Source organism: Mus caroli, unplaced genomic scaffold (assembly GCF_978045245.1).
Source record: "Mus caroli unplaced genomic scaffold, Mus_caroli_1 scaffold_9, whole genome shotgun sequence".
Taxonomy (NCBI): domain Eukaryota; kingdom Metazoa; phylum Chordata; class Mammalia; order Rodentia; family Muridae; genus Mus; species Mus caroli.
Window position 1 is genome coordinate 66,958,743 of NW_028227264.1, and position 4,578 is coordinate 66,963,320.

At 41.5% G+C, this 4,578-nt stretch overlaps 1 pseudogene; it reads right to left on the bottom strand.

Moving 5' to 3' along the window:
- Positions 1 to 1,397: 1,397 nt before the first annotated feature.
- LOC110302698 (alpha-enolase pseudogene) lies at positions 1,398 to 1,976 on the bottom strand (annotated as a pseudogene).
- Between the last annotated feature and the right edge of the window lie 2,602 nt (positions 1,977 to 4,578).

Below are 4,578 nucleotides of genomic sequence, written 5' to 3' on the forward strand. Positions count from 1 at the left end.
AGCTTCATATGATGGTTTCGTGGGGCACCAATGGGAGGAGAGGTCCTTCGTCTTGTGAAGGCTAGAGGCCCCAGTGTAGGGGGATGCTAGAGCACTGTGGTGGGAGTGGGGGGAGCACACTCATAGAGGTAGGAGGAGGGAGGATGGGATGGGGGGGCTTTCAGAGGGAAAACTGGGAAGGGGAGAACAACATTTGAAATGTAAACAAATAAAATAATCACACATAAAAGCTAAAAAGAGTGTCCAACGTTATCAATTTAAGTCTTCAGTCACAAAAGTTAATAAATTATGTGGCCACACAGTCTTCAAGCACAGAAGACAGTTTGCTACTTAAGTTCTACTGAGTAGTAAATGTAGTTATTTGCTACTAGTAAGTTCTGCTTATCAAATACTAAGTACTATAATTATTGGTTCTATTCTTATTAAATGTCATTGAAATGCTTGGAGTGCCAGCACAAAACACAAAGGAAACTATTTCTCATGATTGTGTTTAGTCACTTAAAATTTCTTATATTTCAACTTTCATATTGGCCAACTTTAAGTACTTTAAATATATAACCATAAACATAGGCACATAAGAATTTATGTATTGCAGAAGGAATTTAGTAGAATAGATGTTCCTGAATGAGCCCTCTGGTCAGACTCCAAATTCTTCGAAGCTGGAGAATGTAGTTTATGAATGTTCTGAAAGACTGTTGTGACTGGCCTGTGGAGGAATTCCAAACCAAGATGTGAAGGAGGGCAAGAGCAATTCGTGAAGTCAGAAGGACCCCTAGGAGCAAGGACAGTAAAAGATGAATGTCTAGCTGCATATGTATCGAAAGATGGCCTAGTCGGCCATCACTGGAAAGAGAGGCCCATTGGACTTGCAAACTTTATATGCCCCAATACAGAGGAATGCCAGGGCCAAAAGAATGGGAATGGGTGGGTAGGGAAGTGGGGGGGTATGGGGGACTTTTGGGATAGCATTGGAAATGTAATTGAGGAAAATACGTAATAAAAAAAATAAATAAAAAAAAGAGGGATAAAACGATTAGCTTAGAAGAGCTCTTTATTGATTGGTTGATTGATGGGAGAGAGCTTGCTGCGGCTTTTATTTCGCACGTATAACCACTGGGAAGAGTCGGGTCCTTGCTTGTGGCCTCCCTAGAGATTACACTGGAGTTACGAGAGCTATAGACAGGAGATGGGAAGTCATGTGACAGAAACAATGATTCAGACCAATCATATGATTGCAAAGCCAGGGCTTCCATCAAGGCTTCAGGTGGCTGAGCGTGGCTTTGGACCTCTGAGGAAGCCATGCCAAGGGAAGATCTGAGCCAGTCTTGAGCAGCCTCCATGACATCAGGAAAGGGAGAATTAGCAGCTGGTGGCTCCCGATATCTTCAGCTCACGCTCTACTTGGTCCTGAAGGATGTGCCAGCAAACTTGACCTTGCCGCCCAGCTCCTCTTTGATTCTACATATCTGATTGTACTTAGCCAGTGCTCAGATCAGCAAGGAGCACCAGTCTTGATCTGCCCAGTGCAGAGCCCCACCACCAGGTCAGCTATAAAAGTATCCTCAGTCTCCCCAGAGTTGATGAGACACCATGACACCCCAGCCAGTTTATGTGCCTGCAGAGACTTGGTCACAGAGCAGATCTGGTTCATTTTGAGTAGGAGGCGGTTGCAAGAATTCTTGCCCACAACCTTGGCACTCCGCTTAGGAGGGTTGGTTACTCCAAGATTATCACCAGCCACCTGGATTCCTGCTGTAAATTTCTGCCAAGCTTCCCAGTCATTCTGGTCAACGGGGTCTTCAATGGGCAACACTGGACACTCCCAGAAGAAAGACTTGTAAAATTCAACCAGCTGGTTGAGCATGGTATCTACTGGAGTCACTGCACAACTTGAAGTCCAGGTCCTACTTACGAGACCTGTAGCACTCAGAGGCAGCCAGGGACACCTCCAGGATGTAGGTATTTGCACATTTACATCAAATTTAGATTCAGTGCCATTCATGTCGGCCATCAGTTTGTTCGTCTTTTCTTCTTCCCCAACATTCAGTTTCTTGCTAACCAGAGTGGGTGGAAAAGCTTTATTGATGTGCTCAACAGCCTGACAGACACCTTTCCTCGTGTTGCACATCTTATTATTGACACAGAGTTCTAGGGTCTCGTAGATACCACTGCTCAGAACAGATCTTTGAGCTGTAGAGATCAACCTCAACAGTGGGATTCCATGAGTGTCAACGATCACTTTGGCATGGATAGTGAGAATAGACATAGTGAATTTCTGGCAGTCAGACTGGTATGGGTTTCTATAGGTACTGAAGAGAGCATTGGCCGCTATTCTCATAATGAAGAAAAGTTTGGAAATAAAACTCCTTCCGAGCCAGAGGTAGCAGTACATACTTGTGATTCGAGCACTCTAGAAATGGATTCAGATGGACTGGGCTGTTGGAGATAGCTTAATAGTACATCAAGTAAGTCTCTCAGCACAACACAGTCATTTATGTGCTGGGGATGTGGCTCAGTGCTCAGTGACAGAACATGTGACCATATCACACAAGACTCTGGGCTCAATCACCAGCCTTGGAAAAAAAAAGCTTATTTTAAAGCAAGAAAAAAATATCAACAGGAAGCTTCAGAAATTTAAGGGTTGATTTTTGTAAGTCAGAGAAAAATATACTAGATGCACTTAGGATATAAAAATTACATTCATTACTACAGAGCCTCAAAATAAAATGAAGGAAAATAAGTCAAAGAGATAGATGGATACAGGAAAAAAAAACACAAAAAGAAAACAGGAAAGTATACTGAAGGGGCCACAGTTGCAGAAAAAGATCCTATGATTTTTAAATTATCCAAGGCCACAGACACATAAACTATGAGGGCAGAGCAGAGTTGGGTAGCTGTTTTGGCTGCAGAGGCACCGGCAGTCATGATTCTTTATTACAATGATTGGCCAGCCAGATAAACCACAATTCAGTAAGTTACGGGCTTGCAAGATGGAGGGGAAACAAGCAAGCGCCTCAGCAAGCTGTAGAAAGATGCTGGCTTTATCTGCGGATACATGTGGACCCATCCAGAGATGAAGCTCTCAAACAGCCAGCAAATATAAATGACTTATGAGGATAATATTTCAAGGCATAATAATATAGCTATACCTAGTGTTCTTCTAAGATCTGGGTTATTAAATATTAAATATCAATGCTGTAAATTATAGTAGCAGCTTTATATGACTAAATTAAATTCAAACAAAACCTAATTTTCTTAATCATGGGCTGTAATCCTCCAGGAACATATGCTATTAACTCAGTTACAAATGGCACAGAAATTGTATGACTTTAGTTATGGTATTCACTGTCAAGTTCTAAGCTGGGGCAGACTTCTCTGTAAATCTCCTGCAGGGATTTATTTCATCTATAATGGTGATGGTTTTTTTTTTTTTTTTTTTTTTTTTTACAAAGAAGATCATCTTTTCATACTTCGATTCCCTTTTCTCCAATTTCTTTCTTTCTCTCAGTGTCAATATTTTGAAAAGATTTGTCTTATTTTTAAGTGCATTGCGTGCGTGTGTGTGTGTGTGTGTGTGTGTGTGTGTTTACACATATGAATGTAGATGCCTATAGTGTTCAGAAGAGGGCACTGGGCTGTCACAGCAGGTTCCAAAGTTCATGAAATAATGATTCCGAGGCTGAATTATATATAAATAAATGCTTAGGCCAAAAGCTTGGGGTTGTTCTCCGACCAGCTCATAACTCAGTTACCCATTTGTACTGTTCTATCAGTGCCACAGGGCTTGTTAGCTCTCCTCAGAGTTCCCAGGGGCAATCTGTACCTTCAACCCTATCCCAGAATCCTCCCTCCTTTCCTTCCTCTCCCCCTCCCCCTCCTTGTCCCCCTCCCCATCTCCCTCTCCATCTCCCTCTCCTCCCTCTCTTTCTCTGTCCTAGAATTTCTACCTCCCTGTTTCCTTCCTAAGTTCATGGGTCTTTTATTGACAGGTAAAGCTTCCACACATCTCAGAGATTTCCTCTATACCGGACACTCTACAACTGAAGTTAAAGGTTGTTGTGCGGTGTTTTATGTTAGTTGTGGGAACCGAACTCAAGTCTCCACCACCTCCCACTAGAGTAGAATGTGCTTTAATGGCTGGCTGATCCAGCTCGCCAGACCCTCTTTTTCTTTTTCTTTTTCTTTTTCTTTTTCTTTTTCTTTTTCTTTTTCTTTTTCTTTTTCTTTTTCTTTTTCTTTTTCTTTTTCTTTTTCTTTTTCTTTTTCTTTTTCTTTTTCTTTTTCTTTTTTTCTTTCCTTTCCTTTCCTTTCCCCTTCTTTTCTTTTATTTCTTCCTTCCTTCTTTCCTTCCTTCCTTTCTTCCTTCCTTCCTTCCTTCCTTTCTTCCTTCCTTCCTTCCTTCCTTCCTTCCTTCCTTCCTTCCTTTTTAAAACAAACAGCTTGTTGGATTTGAGTTTTATTTTGTTTCAATTCATCACTGAAGTTATTACAACCTGGGACTTTGCACAGAAAACTAATGAAACGTCACTTGAAGTATTTATAAACCCAATTAACTCTTTATGGCCTTTTACATCAGTG